This window comes from Carcharhinus amblyrhynchos, chromosome 8, assembly GCF_965287045.1.
Source record: "Carcharhinus amblyrhynchos chromosome 8, sCarAmb.v2.hapA, whole genome shotgun sequence".
Taxonomy (NCBI): Eukaryota; Metazoa; Chordata; class Chondrichthyes; order Carcharhiniformes; family Carcharhinidae; genus Carcharhinus; species Carcharhinus amblyrhynchos.
The window spans coordinates 92197427-92218511 of record NC_137331.1 but is presented as its reverse complement, the minus strand read 5'-3'; the positions used below and the strand labels follow the sequence as shown (position 1 = coordinate 92218511).

Sequence of the window (21085 nt, the reverse complement as noted above, 5' to 3'; positions counted from 1 at the left end):
TATGCTTAATCTCAAACGCTCAGTTACATGATGACCTAAATTTGGGGTTACTGGCTGACCAGGAAGCATTACCCAGAGCTTGGAAACAGACTCTGGATGAGCTCCAGTAATCATACAAATGAGCTGCTGGATTGAATCTGTTCTGAAGTGAGCACATTCTGATACTGACCTATGCTGCCTGCTATGTGCAAGCACAGGCAGGAAGTTCATCTTGCTGGCATATTACAAACTGCTTCTGACGCATTTTACTTTTATGAAGCTGAGGCTTTAACAGTGGGAGCAGTGACTTTAGCCCTAGTTTTGAGCTTTACATTTGTTTGTAGATCTTTTTAAGTTTGTATTAATTAAAAAAACATCCAAATGGTCCCAGCATGTCCCTTCAGATAAATTTTATTCTAATAATTCTGAAGCAGTGTGGTGTAAATTATTTATTTATTGCTGGTCTTCAGGGTTGTATCCTCTGATCCCCAGAGCCTTGTCTCTTCATGACACATGCTGCTTTTTGTGTCCTGAAGAGTGCCAAAAGTCAACAGGGAAAATCTGCAGAGGTGTGTAGACAGGTTAAAGATTGGCAGATGGACTATACCATTGGAAAATGTGAACTTGTCCATTTTGGCAGGAAGAGTAGAAAAGCAGCATACTATTTAAACAGATTGCAGAACCTGGCGGGACAGAGGTTTTCACAGTAACTTCATTGCAGTGTTACAATAAGCCTACTTGTGACACTAATAAATAAACTTTAATTTTAATAAAGAGACACCTGGGTTTTTTTAAATAAAAAAACTTCAGTATGCAGGTATAGCAAGTGATTAGGAAGGCAAATGGAATGTTAGCATTTATTGGAAAGGAAATGGAATATGAAAGTTGCGATGTTTTATTGTAGCATGGTAGGGCATTGGTAAGAACACATCTGAAATGCTGCCTAATTTTGATCATCATATTTGGACAAGGATATAATTGCATTAGAAGCAGTTCAGAGAATGTTCACTTGATTTATTCCTGGAATGAGGAGGTTTTCCCCTGAAGAAAGGTTGGGCTTGTCCCATTGGCATTTAGGAGAATGAAGATCATGAGGGAATTTGATGTCATAGATACCAGGAGGATGTCTCCATTTGTGGGAGAGAATAGAACCATGGGATACAGTTTAAGAAAAGGAGGTCTGCTGTTTAAAATTAAAATGAAAATTTTTTCTAAGGTCTGTTATTATGTGGAATTCTCTTATTTAGAAAGCAGTGGAGGCTGAGTCATTGTCTTAATACTGCCTTAAATTCAGATTTTTGATAGACAAAGGAGTTAAGGATCATGAAGGATGGGAGGCAGATAAAGTCAAGTTGAGATGAAATATCTGCCATGATCTTATTGAATGATGGAACAGGCTTTGAAGGACTGTTCCTGAGTCTTACATGCCGTGCTACTTTGTGCTGATGATGGAGGGATTGTGTGTTTACGACTTTGTGGCCACACTCCTCCAACTCGATTTTCAAGTTTGCTGATGAAACCACTGTGATCGGATCTCAAACAATGATGAGATGAAATACAGAAAAGAGATAGTGAATCTGATAACAATCTCTCCCTCAATATCAGTAAAATGAAGAAGATAGTCATCGACTTCAGGAAGCATAGTGGGAGACATGCCTGTGTTGTCTGCTTATATGGGTTGAATGAAAATGGTTGACAGCATCAAGTTTCTAGGTATCCAGATCACCAACAACCTGTCTTATTACTTCCAAACTGACACTATAGTTAGAGAAGCCATCAATGCCTCTACTTTCTCAGGAGGCTAAGGAAATTTGGCATGTCCACTATAACTCTTACTATTACAGATGCACTGTAGAAAGTGCCTTTCCCCAGATGTATCGCAGCTTGGTGTGGCTCCTGCTCTGACCAAGCCTGCAAAAAATTACAAAGGGTTGTGAACTTAGCCCAGTCCACACAAACCAGCCTCCCATCCATTGACTGTCTATGCTTCCTGCTGCCTTGGAAAAGCAGCCAACATAATCAAGGAACACCCTGGACATACTCACTTCCACCACCTTCCATTGGGAAAAAGCTACAAAAGTCCGACTCTAGAACAGCTGCTTCCCTGCTGCCATCAGACTTTTGAATGCACCTGTCTTATGTTAAGTCTCTTTCTCTACACCCTAGCTATGACTGTAACACTACATTCTTCACTGTCTTCTTACCTTCTCCCCTGTGTATTCCATGAATGGTGTGCTTTGTCTGTACAGTGTGCAAGAAATGATACTTTTCACTGTATCCCAATACATGTGGAAATAAATTAGATCAAAAATGTTTAGGCTGGTGAATGGGTTGGCAGTCAGCAAGTTGCCTTATCCTAGATGTCATTGAGCTTCTTGAATATTGTTGGAGCTACACTTGTCGAAGCGAGTAGGTCCATCGCACTTGACAGTGCCTTATGGTGAACCTGCTTTGGGAAGTCTGGAAGAAGCCTTTGACCAGCTCTTGTTAAGTGAGAATAATTGACCTTTATTATAGTCAGATTTTCTGATGATACAAAGCTAGGTAGGAAAGCAAGTTGAGGAAGATGCAGAGTCTGAAAAGGGATATAGATTCAATAAGTGAGTAGACAAAAAATGGGCAGATGGAATAGAATGTTTTCCACTTTGGCAGGTATAGAAAAGTAAAATATATTTTAAGTGGGGAGTGGAACTGCAGAATGTTGTGGTACAGAGGGATCTGGGTGCCCTTCTATATGAATCACAAATATATAGTATGCAGATACAGCAAGTGGTTAGGAAGGCAAATGGAATGTTGTGGAATGTTGGCCCTTTATTGTGGGGAGTGAGGTGCAGATGTATTTGCATTGGAAGTGTGTGTGTAAACGCATTGGAAGAAATTCAGAAGGGTCTGCTAGATTATCCCTGCGATGAAGGGTTTGCCTTGTATAGAAAGGTTGAACAGGTTAGGCCTATACTTGTTGAAGTTCAGAAGAATGAAAAGTGCTCTAGTGAGCACTTCTGAACTGGAAAGGTTCTGAAGGGGTTTAATAGGATAGATGCTGAGAAAATATTTCCTCTTGTGGAGAAATCTAAAACTAGATCTCATTGAGACGTATAAGATGATGAATGGGATGGATAGGATAGAGGTGGAAAGACTCTTCCCGCTCAAAAAAGACAGTAGGACTAGGGGGCACAGCCTCAAGATAAAGGGGGGGCAGTTCAGAACGGAGTTGAGGAGGAACTTCTTCACTCAAAGGGTGGTGAATCTCTGGAATTCTCTACCCGTTGAAGTGGTGGAGGCTGCCTCGCTAAATATTTTTAAGAAGCGGGTTGATGGGTTTTTGATAAGAGAGGGGATTAAGGGTTATGGGGAGAGGGCGGGAAAGTGGAACTGAGCCACGACAGATCAGCCATGATCTTATTGAATGGCGGGGCAGGCTCGAAGGGCCAGATGGCCTACTCCTGCTCCTATTTCTTATGTTCTTATGTTCTTATGTAAACACAGTTAAGGCATCTCTCAATTAAGATGGAGATGAGGAATTTCTTCTGAGGGTTGTTAGTTTTTGGAATTCTTTTCTTCAGGGAACAGAGGAACCAGAGACATTGAATATGTTCAAGACTGTTACAGATTTTTGGTTGACAAGGGAGTCGAGGATTATGGGGGACAGGCAGGCAAGTGAAGTTAACGCCACAATTGGATAGCTTTTGTTCTTATTGAATCACTTGCACACTTGGGTTAAATGGCCTACCCCACCTCTAATTTCATATCCAGTTGTTAAGCTTCATCTTGTAGCATGTTGTCTCTGCTGTTTATCATGTCTCATCCTGTGCTGTAGCTTCACCAGGTTTGCAGCACATTTGTTGCCATGCTCTCCTGCAATCATCACTGAAGCAGATTCGGTCCATTGGCTTGGTGTTTGGAGAAGAATGAGGCACACGTCAAACTGAGGTTACATATTATGGTTGAATATAGTTCTGCTGGAGATGGCCCATAACACTTCACAGTTGCTCACTTTTGTCCTATATCTGATCTGAACCCCTCCCCTTAAGCATGGTGGTAGTATTGCACAACATAGCTGTCTGTTGCTGCACACTGCTGGTATTGGGTGAGAATATTATCAGGTCAGTGATGGGTGATATTTAAAACTTTCTAAAAATAACCCCCCAGAATTTTCCTGATGGTCCAGTGAGGTAATGGACTAAATGATGTGGTTAAATAAAGCAGCTGACCAAGAACAACATCAAATGTTTTTCTGCTGAAATATTGGGATTTTATTTTGAAAATGAACTGGAATCTTTACTAAGAATGCTTCAGCAGAATCTCAAAAGTAGAATTGACTGTTTAATAACAACTGGGCAACTAGGACCATACTATAAACGTAGCCTTGTAAATGATGCCCACATCCTGAGAAATATTTTAGTGGATCTTGAGCCTGGAGCAAGAATGTTGGCCGACATTTCAGCTGTATCCTACTCTTGCTCACAATCCACTGCTGTAAGAACGATCTTTGACTATTGTAGTCAGACGTGATGTAGGGACACATATAGAACTGTGCAGAAGGAGGCCATTTGGTCCATCGAGTCTGCACCGACTTCCGAAAGAGCATGTTATCCAGGCCCACGTATTTACTATGGTTGATCTAACCTACATTTCTTTGCATTGTACATTGTAAGGTCCATTCATCCCTTTGAATAGCTAAAGACAGCACTGGTACGGAGTTTAAATGAATTTCTTTATTGAACAGAACTTAAAATTAAATCATTATAGAAACGAAAAGAAAGATAACAACTGGGGAGACTGGCTTTTTCACTGCCAGCCCCATGTGCTGATCTTGAACATACTGAATTAAAGAACAAAGCTGAACTGCAGAGTTGAAACTACAATATGTCATTTGTTATCTTATTATTGAAATTGTTGTCTCCAACTTGGAGAGACAAGCCTACAGATGTTGGTTATGAAAACTGTGTTTAGCTTATGAAAACCCTGATTTGCTTGCATTGTACCCTTCAAAAATGCAGTCAATTTCTAGCTAACCCAGCACACCTTCTGAATACCACTTGATGAGCATTTTAACAATCAGTTTACCATAAATCAGTGTTTCCAGGCAATGACGTTAGTCTTCCAGAGTTCAGTTCATTCGCTCCATTTGTCCAGATTGTGGGTGATAAGGACAGTGTAACTTCCAGGTGATGTTAACAGCTTACAGATCTCCTTTTCAGGAGACTCTTGTATAGGTCACCTGTAAAATGGGTTCACTGATCGGAGTCAGTACTGTTCGGGATTCCCCATCTGGGAATGTAGTCCTTAAGCAAAACCTTGGCTGTGTGCTTGGCAGTGGATTGCCTTGTTGGGACAGCTTCCATTCATCTGGAGAATCTGTCCACAATGACCAGATGTCTTTGTACCCTCGACATGGAGAGAGAGAGAGAGAGAGAGATATAGTTAACTTGTAAATCCTGGAATGGTCCTGCTGGTGCAGGGGGCCTTAGCTGGGACATTAGTGATTCTAATAGACCACACAATGATCTGCTATCAGTTGGGTGTGTTTCTTGAATCCTCCTCACCAGCTTTTCTGAAACTGTGCTGTCATCTGTTGTGGAGGCAGGTGTCTCCGAGTGGATCTGCTTTGTTGGAAAAGGCGTCAGACCAGGGGTACGACTGGCTTCTCAGTGAGTTTGTCTCCATAGACCGTCTTCCCATAGCTTTGAGCTTGGTTTAAAAGGAGCTGCTTATTGAAACGACAGTGAGCTCTTCTAATAACATTGGACTGGAGAGGTAGGGGTGTGGTGAAACTGCTGCTTAACCTTTCATTTAAAGGTGTTTGTAGCCCTGGAAGTTTGTAGGAGATCATTCTGTTGTGAGTTTGATGATGTGGGTATGCCGGCGTTGGACTGGCGTAAACACAGTAAAAAGTCTGACAACACCAGGTTTTAGTCCAACCGATTTATTTGATAATAGACTCACAAGCTTTCGAGGTTTCCCTCTTAGAAAACCCCATTTGACTCCCTGCCAATCCTTGTAAAGCAATGCCCATCCAATTCCCTATTGAAATTGTTGATTTGTTTCCACATCCACCATCCTGCAAGGATGTTATTTGCTATTTTTTTAAGTCCTTCCCTTCATTCCTTTTGCATCTCTTGCTCCAAATCTTAAATTTGTGTCTCCTAGTTCTTGTTTAATCAGCTAGTTTTTCTTCATTTTTTAAAAATTCTTTCATGGTCTGTAGACTTTGCTGGCAAGGCCAGCAATTGTTACCCATCCCTAATTTGACTGCCTGAAATGGCATAGCAAGCCATTCAGAGCCTTGTATAGGGCAGACCAGATAAAGATGCGCGATTTCCTTCCCTAAAGGACATTGGTGAACTAGGTGGCTATTAATGACAATCGATGGTAGTTTAATTGCTGCCATTACTAAGAGTAGCTTTCAATTCCAGATTTATTAATTGAATTCAATTTCCACTGCTGCCATGATTAGAACCCATGTCCCTAGATCATTAGTCTGGGCCTCTGGGTTACTAGGTTAGTGACGTACCACTTTGCTATTATCTCCTCCTAAGCCTGTTATAATCTTGTACATCTCTTTTGCTGCAGAGAGATCAGCATTAGCCATTTCACAGAAATCTTATAACTAACCACCTCTTTCTAAACCCGCTCCTCGCATAATCCCTGCACACTCTGAAGGATCTTCTTCATATTTCTTAGTGTGATGACCACAGCTAGATGGATACTCTAGTTGGAGTTTAACCAGAGCTTTATATAGTTTCATCCTAACTTAATTGCCCTTGTACTCAAATCCTTTGTTTATTATGCTTTATTGACAATTCTGTCAATCATTATTGTTTGTTGAAGAAGTTGCTTGTAGAGGTATTAGATGGCCAATCCCAATACACCAATACTAAACTACTGGGTACTGTCAGCTATCATCACTGACTTCTCCTCTCTTCTCGGGGAATCGGAATTTTGCCTTAAGTTGTCAAACTATCTCCAGGTGCATCCTTCACATATGTGAACTGCTTTATAATTGCACTTGGCCTTGGAGGGAGTGCAGAGGAGGTTTACTAGGCTGATACCGGAGTTGAGGGGGTTGAGCTATGAGGAGAGGCTGAATAAACTAGGCTTGTACTCGTTAGAGTTTAGAAGAATGAGGGGAGATCTCATTGAGACGTATAAGATGATGAATGGTATGGATAGGATAGAGGTGGAGAGACTTCCTGCTCAGAAAGGACAGTAGGACTAGGGGGCACAGCCTCAAGATAAAGGGGGGGCGGTTTAGAACAGAGTTGAGGAGGAACTTCTTCACTCAAAGGGTGGTGAATCTCTGGAATTCTCTGCCCGTTGAAGTGGTGGAGGCTACCTCGCTAAATATTTTTAAGACGCGGGTTGATGGGTTTTTGATAAGAGAGGGGATTAAGGGTTATGGGGAGAGGGCAGGAATGTGGAACTGAGCCACGACAGATCAGCCATGATCTTATTGAATGGCGGGGCAGGCTCGAAGGGCTAGATGGCCTACTCCTGCTCCTATTTCTTATGTTCTTCAAACAGGGATCTATTGCTGACCTCCAATCAAAATCCACCTTCCAGTGACTTCTCTATACTGCATAAACATGATGGAGCAGTCATAATTTGGAATGGTATTTCATTAGGACAGAAGTATTACTTTAGTAGGACCCTGGCTAAGAAAGGTTGCTTATTAAAAGGCAGGCTTAGATTTTGAATGAGCTAAGAAAAGTAACATTGATGTTACAAGGATATAATTGAGAAAGCTAAGTACTAAAGCCTGTAGCAAATACTTCAATACAAGAAAGCAAAGAGTTATGTTTTTGTAATTATCTATTTCAGTTTGGTTTCTTTCAACATCTGTTTTTGTGTCCTGAAGAGTGCCAAAAGTCAACAGGCTGGGGTCAAAGAAATTAAAGATTTATATGGTGTTTTTCACAATCAGCAGTCCCCTCAAAGCATTATGCAGCCAATGAAGTACTTTTTGAAGTATTGTCACTGCTGTAACATAGTGCATCAAAACAACGATCCTTTATCCTTCAGGTGCAACCGTCTGGCAGTATTGGTCTACTTGTACTTTAGGTGGGAGTACTTTTGTCTGGAGAAGTTGGGCAGTTTTTTGAATCTGCATCCAAAGAATCCTTGCTTCTGATTCTGTCATTCAGCTGTAGGGCTTACACTGCATTGTGGAACTCCTGAAAAATCTTTACAGAGCCCCATGGGTTTGTATAGCCCAGTTTGAGAACCGTTGGACTTAATGGTTGCTTCTTTCCTGTTCAGTGGTGAGTAGGCTTATCAAAGTATGAATGGAGATACTACAATTGGTCTAGTGTTCCTGAGTTCAGAGGAAGGAAGAGATGGGAGTTTCCTACTGAGTGACCCTTGCTGAAAATGTAAATATGATGAAAAAAATTATGCTACTATGAACTTCACCTTCTGCTAACTCAACACCTGCAGACAGTATTCAATCTTTTGGATGCAGAAATGAAGACTGGTTGGTTGAGCAATTGAATGGCAACTGGAGCTGTAACAATAAATTATTTCCTTCAGAAATGTGGGGCGGGGCGGGTGGGGTGGCTGGTGGTGGTGTGAAGTTGTCATGAAGGAATTGTCTTTATGGTATCCTGTGTAATCGCAATTGATGTGACATGTTGCCAATTCTTTGTGTTGTTCAGCTGCTGAATTGTGCCGATTGAAATCAAACCGGCACACAGGAAATGACACAACTGCATGAATAATACATAGTCCGTGGCGAAATTCCAAAATAAAGAATACTCTATTTTTCTGGCACTCAAGAAAATTATTTCTAGGTGTAAAGATGTTGATTATTTTCCCTCCTTACAGACTTTGCTGAGGTGAAAAACATGAATTTGTCTAAATTCTCTCTTGCTTTTGAACTGGGTACAAGAAAAACCGACAATCGTTTTCCCACCTCCGTGGCAAGCAAGTGCATTAAGTAATTCTTGTCCTTACTTGAACTGCTTTATGGACCTTCGGTATAATCAATTACTGAGCAATTAACCATAATCAACTAATTCATTCATTCATTCATTACTCACTGCTTCTTATATTTTGAAAATTAGGTGATGTGGATATTGCAAAACCAGATGGATAAGTTATATGAGCTTGCGATCTCAAATGGCCAGTCTTTTGATTCTGATTCCAGCTGTTGGTGTTGTGCATTTTTCAGTATTATAACCTAATATTTGCAGTAACTGTGTTCTTGAGCAGCTGTGTTTTTCTTGCAAGCACTCCCCAGGGTTTCTTTATGGTGTGGCGAAGATGTTTTCTCAAAACTGAGGCTGTGGGTTCATAAGCTGAAGTTGCTGGTTTTCTGCTTGGTGATTTTTCATTTTAAAAAAAATGATATTTTAACCTGCTCTCAGTTTGTAATGTCCCTACTGCTTGCATTTCATGGAAAAGATTACAGTATGATGAATTGTTTTCTCCCATGAAGTTCAAGTTGACTTGTCGGCATCAGGTGAGAGTGAGAAGCAGATGATTCTTTATCCCATTGTACTCCATGATAGGTGCTTTACTTCCACTTGATGCGGTCCATAGGATACACCTTCAGAATTATATTCTTAGTGTGCAGAGCTGTCAATCAGTATTGCATCATAGTCCTTTGCAATGCTATGAGTCATAGAGGTATACAGCACAGAAAAAGACCCTTTGGCCCATTGCATCTGCGCTAGTCTAAGACAAACCATCGAATTGTTCTAAGCCCATTTTCCAGCACTTGGCCCATAGCCTTTCATGCCTTAGCATCACATGTGCATATCTAAATACTTCTTAAATGTTGAGAATCTCTGCCTGCACAACACTTTTTCAGGCAATGAATTCCAGACTCCCTTCAACTATTGGGTGAAAAAGCTTTTCCTCTCAGCCCCCTAAACCTCCTGCCCTTTGCCTTAAAACTATTTTAAGGTACTTGCAGCGAAACAAAGGTCCAGGTGAGGGCAGTTGAGCGTTGAAGGGGATTGGTTGCAGGTCACATTTGCATCAGTGCAGTCACTGTGACCAGAAGTGATTTGTGGAGGAACTCCTGTGAAGGGACGGTTAAACCCCAAACACTACTTCAGTGTGCTCTCCTTACCACCTCCTCTAACCAAAAACGCCAAAAACTTTGGCAGTGGTCAGCACATAACGTCCTTGGGGTCCTGAGAGAAAAGGAGATGGCGGATCCTGCCGGATGGTTCCCTGAGCAGACTGTCAGTGTCATCTGGCAGAATGCCTCATCACCAGGACTCTTAAACAAGCACCAAGATGTGGGTTGGCTGGTGAGAAGGGCACTCCCCGTCAGGTATTTTATGCACGCTCGAGGTCTCAACATCACCACACGCCGCCCTCCAAGCGGCTGCAGGGCTGATGAGATGGTCGCACATCTCCTTGTGGAATGTGCCTTTGCAAAGAAGGTCTGGAGTGAGTTGTGGTGGTATTTGTCGAGGTTCGTCCCGAGCAGCTCGGTGACGCAGGACTCTGTGCTCTCGGGCCGTTTCCAGGGACGCACACCAAGACAAATATCAACTACTGGAAGGTCATCAACTCGGTGAAGGACGTGCTTTGGTCCACCCGAAACTTGCTGATCTTCCAGTTGAAAGAACTGTCCTCAACCGAATGTTGCAGACTGGCACATTCCAAGGTCCAGGACTACGTGCGGAGGGACACGCTGCTGCAAAGGCACATTGGGGAAAGGCCACAATATAAGGCCTTTTAATGGAGGCAGACTGAGGGTCTGGGAACTGCAGAACACCTTTGGCCTGCGTAACTGTGTGCCAATCATCTGACAAAAAAGGCACAAAGTAAATTTTGACGCATGTATATAGTTTTAAGTTTTGAAATGTAATGACTGTAATTTGTATAGGACTGTAAAAATGTTTTTATTCTGCACTGTTTGCAATTTATAGACATTTAGATTTGTATTGGTTTAATTGAGATTTTTATGAATAAAGTATATTTTTGAAATTAAAAAAATTGACACGAGGACCATAAGCAAGGAACAAGTGAGTCGAGATTCTTTTTATCCTTTTACCTGCATGGGGTAATATGGCAGCTAAGGCAGTGGCATTTTCCTCCTGCCAGATGTGGGCAATTAGGGAGCAATCTAGTCTCCCTGACAACTTCATCTGCGGGAAGTTTGTCCGGTTGCAGCTCCTCACAGACTGCATTGTTCGGTTGGAGTGGCAGGTGGATGCACTGTGGAGCATGCAGGAGGCAGAGAGTGTGATAGACACTAGTTACAGGCAGTTTGTCACACCACAGGTTCAGACAGGTAGATGGGTGACTGCCAGGAGGGGCAGGCAGGTAGTGCAGGAGTCTCCTGTGCCTATTCTCCTTTCAAACAGGTATATCGTTTTGGATACTGTTGAGGGGGATAGCCTGTCAGGGGGAGATACCGCAAGAAGTTTCAACACCAGGTTAAAATCCAACAGGCTTATTTGGTAGCAAAAGCCACTAGTTTTTGGAGCACTGCCCCTTCGTCAGGTGTGTGGGAGTTCTGTTCACAAACAGGGCACATAAAGACAAACTGAATTTACAAAATAACAATTGGAATGTGAGTCTTTTACAGTAATCAAGCCTTAAAGGCACAGACAATGTGAGTGGAGAGAGTGTTAAGCACAGGTTAAAGAGATGTGTATTGTCTCCAGACAGGACAGTTAGTGAGATTTTTGCAAGTCCAGGCAAGTCATGGGGATTACAGATAGTGTGACCTGAACCCAAGATCCCGGTTGAGGCCGTCCTTGTATGCGGAACTCGGCTATCGGTCTCTGCTCAGCTATTCTGTGCTGTCGTGTGTTGTGAAAGCCGCCTTAAGAACATAATGTAAGAAATAGGAGTAGGCCATCTAGCCCTTCGAGTCTGCCCCGCCATTCAGTAAGATCATGGCTGATCTGAAGTGGATCAGTTCCACTTTCCCGCTTTCTCCCCATAACCCTTAATTCCCCTGTCTATCAGAAACCTATCTACCTGTGACTTAAATATATTTAGCGAGGTATCCTCCACCACTTCAATGGGCAGAGAATTCCAGAGATTCACCACCCTTTGAGTGAAGAAGTTCCTCCTCAACTCTGATCTAAACTGCTCCCCCCTTATCTTGAGGCTGTGCCCTCGAGTCCTGCTAACCTTTCTAAGTGGGAAGAATCTCTCTACCTCTATCCTATACATCCCCATCACTTATCTTGTACGTCGCTATAAGATTCCCCCCTCAGCCTTCTAAACTCCGAGTACAGACCCAGTCTATTTAGTCTCTCTTCATAGGCCAACCCCCCTCATCTCCGGTATCAGCCTAATGAACCTCCTCTGCACTCCCTCCAAGGCCAATTGGAGTTGGCCAATTGGCCAACTCCAAGCGAGGGGGATTGAATATAAAAGTAGGGAGGTCTTGCTGCAGCTGTATAGGGCATTGGTGAGGCCGCAGCTGGAGTACTGTGTGCAGTTTTGGTCGCCGCACTTACGCAAGGATATTTTGGCCTTGGAGGCAGTGCAGAGGAGGTTTACTAGGTTGATACCGGAGTTGAGGGGGTTGAGCTATGAGGAGAGGCTGAATAAACTAGGCTTGTACTCGTTAGAGTTTAGAAGAATGAGGGGAGATCTCATTGAGACATATAAGATGATGAATGGGATGGATAGGATAGAGTTGGAGAGACTCTTCCTGCTCAAAGGACAGTAGGACTAGGGGGCACAGCCTCAAGATAAAGGGGGGGCGGTTTAGAACGGAGTTGAGGAGGAACTTCTTCACTCAAAGGGTGGTGAATCTCTGGAATTGTCTGCCCGTTGAAGTGGTGGAGGCTGCCTCGCTAAATATTTTTAAGACGCGGGTTGATGGGTTTTTGATAAGCTAGGGGATTAAGGGTTATGGGGAGAGGGCGGGAATGTGGAACTGAGCCACGACAGATCAGCCATGATCTTATTGAATGGCGGGGCAGGCTCGAAGGGCTGGATGGCCTACTCCTCCTCTTTCTTATGTTCTTATGTTCTATGTTCCTATGTTCAATATATCCTTGTGCAAGTGTGGCAACCAAAACTGCACACAGTACTCCAGCTGTGGCCTCACCAGCACCCTGTACAGTTGCAGCAAGGCCTCCCTACTTTTATATTCTATCCCCCTCGCTCTAAAGTCCAACATTCCGATCACCTGCTGCACCTGCAGACTGGGTTTTTGTGACTCGTGCACAAGGACCCCCAGGTCCCTCTGCGCTGTAGCATGTTGCAGCTTTTCGCCTTTTAAATAATAATCCCTCCAACTATTATTTCTGCCAAAGTGGATAACCTCACACTTACTAACATTATACTCCATCTGCCAGGTCCTCGCCCACTTGCTCAGCCTATCCAGATCTCTGCAGACTTTCCACACCCTCTACGCAATTTGCTTTTCCACTCATCTTCATGTCATCAGCAAATTTCGTCACCTTACACTCAGCCCCCTCCTCCAGATCATCTGTATAAATGGTAAACAGTTGAGGCCGCAGCACCAATCCGTGCGGCACTCCACTAGTCGCCAACTGCCAACCAGAATAGCACCCATTGATACCATTGATTGCCTTGGCGAATGCTTACGTGAAAGTCAGAGGCCGAATGCCCATGACCGCTGAAGTGTTCCCCAACAGGAAGAGAACAGTTTTGCCTGTTGATTGTTGAGTTGAGTTCATTCAGCCATTGTTTAGCGTCTGTATGGACTCCCCAATGTACCATGCCTCGGGACATCCTTTCCTGCAGCGTATCAGGTAGACAACATTGGCTGAGTTGCAGGAGTATATACCATGTACCTGGTGGATGGTGTTCTCACGTGAGATGCTGGCATCCCTGTCAATGATCCGGCACGTCTTGTAGAGGTTGCTGTGGCAGGGTTATGTGGTGTCGTAGTCGCTGGTCTCCTGAAGGCTGGGTAGTTTGCAGACAGTGGTCTGTTTGGGATTGTACGGTTGTTTGAAAGCAAGAAATGGGGGTGTGGGAATGGCCTTGGCGATTATGTTCGTTGTCTTCAATGACATGTTGAAGGCTCCGGAGAAGATGTTGTAGCTTCTCTGCTCCGGGGACGTACTGGATGACAAAGGGTATTCTGTCCATCGGGTCCTGTGTTTGTCTTCTGAGGAAGTCGGTGCAGTTTTTTTTGCTGTGACACGTTGGAACTATCAATCGATGAGTCGAGTGCCATATCCTGTTCTTATGAGGGCATCTTTCAGCGTCTGGAGGTGTCTGTTGTGACCCTCCTCATCTGAGCAGATCCTGTGTATATGGAGGGCTTGTCATAAGATCATAAGAAATAGGAGCAGGAGTAGGCCATCCAGCCCTTCGAGCCTGCCCCGCCATTCAGTAAGATCATGGCTGATCTGTCGTGTCTCAGTTGCACATTCCCGCCCTCTCCCTATAACCCTTAATCCCCTCGTTTATCAAAAACCCATCAACCCGCGTCTTAAAAATATTTAGCGAGGCAGCCTCCACCACCTCAACGGGCAGAGAATTCCAGAGATTCACCACCCTTTGAGTGAAGAAGTTCCTCCTCAACTCCGTTCTAAACCGCCCCCCCTTATCTTGAGGCTGTTCCCCCTAGTCCTGCTGTCCTTTGAGTGGGAACAGCCTCGCCACCTCTATCCTGTCCATCCCATTCATCATCATATACGTCTCAATGAGATCTCCCCTCATTCTTCTAAACTCTAACGAGTACAAGCCTAGTTTATTCAGCCTCTCCTCATAGCTCAACCCCCTCAACTCCGGTATCAGCCTAGTAAACCTCCTCTGCACTCCCTCCAAGGCCAAAATATCCTTGCGTAAGTACGGTGCCCAAAACTGCACACAGTACTCCAGCTGCGGCCTCACCAATGCCCTATACAGCCGCAGCAAGACCTCCCTACTTTTATATTCAACCCCCCTCGCTATGAAGGCCAGCATCCCATTAGCCTTCCTGACCACCTGCTGCATCTGCAGGCTGGGTTTTTGCGACTCATGCACAAGGACCCCGAGGTCCCTCTGCACCGTCGCCTGCTGCAGTTTTTCGCCCCGTAAGTAATAGTCCTTCCTACCATTGTTCCTGCCAAAGTGGACCAGCTCGCACTTGCCAACGTTAAATTCCATTTGCCATTTCCTGGCCCATTCGTCCAGCCTATCTAGATCCTTCTGCAGAGTCTCCACACCCTCCACGCAATTTGCCGTTCCACCAATCTTGGTGTCATCAGTAAATTTCGACACCATACACTCCCTGGCACCCTTCTTAAACAACGGCGTAACATTAGCCGCTTTCCAATCTTCCGGCACTTCCCCGGAATCCAGCGATGTCTGGAAAATAACCACCAAGGCATCCACTATCACCTCTGCCATTTCTTTCAGAACCCTCGGATGCATTCCATCCGGTCCTGGGGATTTGTCCACAATCAGCCCCTCCAGTCAGTCAAGCACCGCCTCTGTAGTAACAATAATGTCATTGAGACCCTCCACTCCTACCACCTTTCCATCGCTAACACCCGGCAAATTATTCACGTCTTCCTCCGTGAAGACCGAAACAAAAAAGTTATTCAAGACCTCAGCCATTTCCCCATCCCCTACCACTAAGTCCCCCCTCTCATCCTCTAAGGGTCCAACATTCACCCTAGCCAGCCTCTTCCTTTTTATATATTTATAAAAACTCTTGCTATCCTTTTTTATATTAAGCGCTAGCCCAGCTTCATAGTTTCTCCTACCCTTCTTTATCAACTTCTTTGTCAATCTTTGTTGACATTTAAACCTCTCCCAATCCTCTTCTCACCCACTACTCTTAGCTACTCTAAACGTCTCCGCTTTTAATTTAACTCTTTCCTTTACCTCCTTCGTTATCCACGGCTTATTACCTCTCCTCCTACGATCCTTTTTAACCATCGGAATAAATTTCTGCTGAGCACCAAGATAGATCTCCTTAAAGATCCTCCACTGCTCCTCAGCAGAGCTACCTTCCAACGCGCTCCCCCAGTCAACGTTAGCCAATTCTTCTCTCATCCTACTGTACTCCCCTCTGTTCAAACAAAGGACGCGTGTCCGGGAACCCACTTTCTCCTCCTCCATGCGTAGGGATGGCTTTTTTAACGTGTTTAGGGTGGAGCTTGGAGAAGTGGAGCATCATGAGGTTATCCGTGGGCTTGCTGTACAGTGAAGTGCTGAGGTGACCGTCCTTAACGGAGATGCGTGTGTCCAAGAATGCAACAGGTTCCGGAGAGTAGTTCATGTTGAGTCTGGTAGGTTGGAACTTGTTGATGTCATATAGTTGTTTCAGTGGTTGCTCATCATAAGTCCAAAAGAAGAAAATGTCATCGATGTATCTAGTGTATAGCATTGGTTGAAGGTCTTGTTTGAACTTGTGCATGAAGATGTTGGCATATTGAGGTGTGAATTTGGTCCCTGTGGCTGTTCCGTGTGTCTGGACGTAGAACTGGTTGTTGAAGGTGACGACATTGTGGTCCAGGATGAAATGGATGAGTTATAAAATTGCATCTGGCGACTGGCAGTTGTCGGTGTTGAGTATTGAGGCGGTTCAAGCAATGCCATCATCCTGGGGGATGCTGGTGTAGGTGCCGAGACATCCATTGTGACGAGGCGTGCTCCTGGTTCAACTGCTCCATGTGTGCTGAGTTTCTGTAGGAACCATGATGCTCTGTAGTGTCGCGACAAAAGCTGGGGGTTCTTTGTACAGTGCCCTCAATGCCCTCATAAGGACATAACAAATAGGAGCAGGCGTAGGCCTTCGAGCCTGCCGCGTCATTCAACAAGATCATGGCTGATCTGAAGTGGACCAGTTCCACTTTCCTGCTTTCTCCCCATAGCCCTGAATTCCCTTGTCATCAGAAACCTATCTACCCTTAAATATATTCAGCAAGGTAGCCTCCACCACTTCAACGGGCAGAGAATTCCAGAGACTCTCCACCGTTTGAGTGAAGAAGTTCCTCCTCAACTCTGATCGAAACTCCCCCCCCCCCCCCCACCCCTTTTGAGGCTGTGCCCTCTAGTTCTGCTGTCCTTTCTAAGTGGGAAGCATCTCTCTATCTATCCCCTTCATTATCTTACATGCCTCTATAAGATCCCCCCCCCTCAGCCTTCTAAACTCCGAGTACAGACCCGGTCTATTCAATCTCTTCTCATAGGCTAACCCCCCTCATCTCCCGTATCAGCCTGGTGAACCTTCTCTGCACTCCCTCCAAGACCAATATATCCTTCCGCAAATGCGGTGACCAAAACTGCACACAGTACTCCAGCTGCGGCCTCACCAGTAACCTGTATAGTTGCAGCAAGACCTCCTACTTTTATATTTTATCCCCCTTGCTGTAAAGGCCAACATTCCATTCGCCTTCTTGATCACCTGCTGCACCTGTAGACTGGGTTTTTGCGACTCATGCACAAGGACCCCCAGGTCCCTCTGCACCGTAGCATGCTGCAGCTTTTCGCCTTTTAAATAATAATCCCTCCTACTATTATTTCTACCAAAGTGGATAACCTCACATTTGCTAACATTATACTCCATCTGCCAGGTCCTCGCCCACTCAGATCCAGATCTCTCTGCAGACTTTCCGCACCTTCCGCGCAATTTGCTTTTCCACTCATCTTCGTGTCATCAGCAAATTTTGTTACCCTACACTCAACTCCCTCCTCCAGATCATCTATGTAAATGGTAAATGGTTGAGGCTGCGGCGCTCCACTAGTCACCAACTGCCAACCAGAATAGCACCCATTGATTCCAACTCTCTGCTTCCTATTAGACAACCAATCCTCTATCCAGACAACCAATCCTCCATCCTCGACATAGCTAGAGAGGTTCTCGCACAGGGTCCCACTGCCCGATACAATGTGACAGTGGGGTGTGTTTGCCTTGTAGGGGAGATACCAGTAGCAGCCAGGCCTGTGACACCACAGCTGGTTCTGCTGTGGGACAGAATCCGACAAAGTACAAACGAGCAGTCGTAATAGGGGACTCGCTAGTTAGAGACACAGACAGGTGTTTCTGTGGCCACAATCGAGACTCCAGGAAGGTGTGTTGCCTCCCTGGTGCCAGGGTCAAGGATGCTTCTGAGCAATTGCAGGACATTATTAAAGGGGAGGGTGAGCACCCAGAGGTCGTTGTACATATTGGTAGGAAAAGGGATGAGTCCTGAAATGTGAGTATAGAGAGTTAGGCAAAAGGGTAAAGTGCAGGACCTTGAAATAGTAATTTCAGGACTACTACCGCTGCCACATGCTAGTGAGGGTATGAATAGGAAGATTTGTTACATAACCTTGGCTTGGGAGTTGGTGCAGGGGGCAGGGATTTAGATTTTTGTATCATGGGGATCTTTTCTGGGGAAGGGCTGACTTGTCCAAGAGGGATGGATGGCATCTGAACTGGAGGGGGACTAACTTCCTTGTGGGGAGATTTGCTAGAGCCACTCAGGAGGGTTTAAACTAGTTTGGCAGGGGGGTGGGATCCAAAGCAGTAGGGAGACAGAAGAGAAGTTTGAGGACAGCACAGAAGTTGAAGGAGCACATTAAGTAGTAAAGGGACTGTCAGTAATCCTAGTACCAGACAGATCAGGCAAAAGCAAGACAGAGCAAGGGAAGTCCAGATTAAACTGCATTAATTTCAAGGCAGATGAACTCAGGGCATGGACAGCTTTGTGGGACTGGGATATTATAGCAGTTACTGAAACATGGCTAAGGGAGGGATGGGACTGGCAGCCGTTCCAGGGTACAGGTGCTATGGGATGGCCCAACTAGAGAGAGAGCAAAATGTGACCTCCTCTTGGGAAATAAGGAAGGGCAGGTGACAGAAGTTAGTGAGGGATCACTTTGGGACCAGTGACCATAATTCTGTTGGTTTTAAAATAGCTATGGGGAATGATAGGTCTGGCCTAAAAGTTAAAATTCTAAACTGGGGCAAGGCCAATTTTGATAGTATCAGGCAGGAACTTTCAAAAGATAACTAAGGGAGTCTGTGGGAAAGCAAAAGGACATCTGTTAAGTGGCACACCTTTCAAAAATGTGTTAACCAGGGTTCAAGGTAAGCACATTCCTCTTAGAGTGAGGGGCAAGGCTGGCAGAAGTAGGGAACCTTGGATGACTCAAGATATTGAGACCCTGGTCAAGAAGAAGGAGGAGGCACATGACATGCATAGGCAGCTGGGATCAAGCAAATCCCTTGAGTATAGGGGGTGTAGGAGTAGAGTCAAGAGAGAAATCAGGAGGGTAAAAAGGGGACACAAGATTGTTTTGGCAGATAATGCAAAGGAGAATCCAAAGAGCTTCTACAAATGTACGAAGGGCAGAAGAGTAACAAGAGAGAGTGTAGGATCTCTTAAGGATCAGCAAGGTCATCTATGTGTGGATCCACAAGAGATGGATGAGATCATAAATGAATATTTCTCATCAGTATTTATTATTGAGAAGAGCATGGATGTTAGGGAACTTGGGGAAATAAACAGTGATGTCTTGAAGAGTGTACATATTAGAGGTGGTGGTGCTGGAAGTCTTAAAGTGTATCATCAGGTCCCGAGGATTTATCTATCTTGAAGTATATCCCAGGACATTGTGGGAGGCTAGGGAGGAAATTGCAGGTCCCTGAGCCGAGATATTTGAATCATTGATAGTCATGGGTGAGGTGCCTGAAGATTGGACGGTGGCAAATATTGTGCCTTTGTTTGAAAAGGGGTGCAGGGAAAAGCCTGGGAACTACAGGTCAGTGAGCCTCATATCTGTGGTGGGTAAATTGTTGGAAGGTATTTTGAGAGACAGGATCTACAGGCATTTAGAGATGCAAAGACTGATTAGGGACAGTCAGCGTGGCTTTGGGAGTGAAAAATCATGTCTCTCAAATCTGAGTTTTTTTGAAGGGGTAACCAAGAAGATAGATGAGGACAATGCTGATGATGTTGTCTACATGGACTTTAGCAAGGCCTTTGACAAGGTACCGCATTGTAGGTTGTTGCAAAAGATCACATCTCACAGGATCCAGCATGAGGTATCTAAAATGGATACAGTTGGCTTCTCGACAGAAGCCAGAGGGTGATTGTAGAGAGTTATTTTTCAAACTGGAGGCCTGTGACCAGCGGTGTGCCTCAGGGATCAGTGCTGGGGTCCACTGTTATTTGTCAATTATATAAATGATTTGGATGAGAATATAGGAGGCATGGTTAGTAAGTTTGCAGATGTCACCAAGATTGGTGGCATAGTGGACAGTGAAGGAAGTTATCTTGGATTGCAACGGGATCTTGATCATTTGGGCCAGTGGGCTGATGAATGGCAGATAGTTTAATTTAAATAAATGTGCGGTTATGCATTTTGGTAGTTTGAACCAGCGCAGAACTTACTCAGTTAATGGTAGGGCGCTGGGGAGAGTTACAGAACCTAGAGATCTAGGGATACATGTTCGTAGCTCCTTGAAGGTGGAGTCACAGGTGGACACAGTGGTGAAGAAGGCACTTGGCATGCTTGGTTTCATCGGTCAGAACATTGAATACAGGAGTAGGAAAGTCTCGCTGAAATTGTACAAGACGTTGGTAAGACCACATAAGAACATAAGAACATAAGAAATAGGAGCAGGAGTAGGCCATCTAGCCCTTCGAGCCTGCCCCGCCATTCAATAAGATCATGGCTGATCTGTCGCTGCTCAGTTCCACTTTCCCGCTTTCTCCCCATAACCCTTAATCCCCTCTCTTATCAAAAACCCATCAACCCGCGTCTTAAAAATATTTAGCGAGGCAGCCTCCACCACTTCAACGGGCAGAGAATTCCAGAGATTCACCACCCTTTGAGTGAAGAAGTTCCTCCTCAACTCCGTTCTAAACCACCCCCCTTTTATCTTGAGGCTGTGCCCCCTAGTCCTACTGTCTTTTTTGAGCGGGAAGAGTCTCTCCACCTCTATCCTGTCCATCCCATTCATCATCTTATACGTCTCAATGAGATCTCCCCTCATTCTTCTAAACTCTAACGAGTACAAGCCCAGTTTATTCAGCCTCTCCTCATAGCTCAACCCCCTCAACTCCGGTATCAGCCTAGTAAACCTCCTCTGCACTCCCTCCAAGGCCAAAATATCTTTGCGCAGGTGCGGCGCCCAAAACTGCACACAGTACTCCAGCTGCGGCCTCACCAATGCCCTATACAGCTGCAATATTGTGTGCAATTCTGGTCACCCAGAAAG

At 44.7% G+C, this 21085-nt stretch overlaps 1 protein-coding gene across 12 annotated transcripts in view; it reads left to right on the top strand.

Annotated features, from left to right (window-relative positions):
• Window positions 1–21085, top strand: part of LOC145346767 (uncharacterized) — a 381295-nt gene that overhangs the window by 40598 nt on the left and 319612 nt on the right. The gene's annotated exons all lie outside the window — the stretch shown is intronic.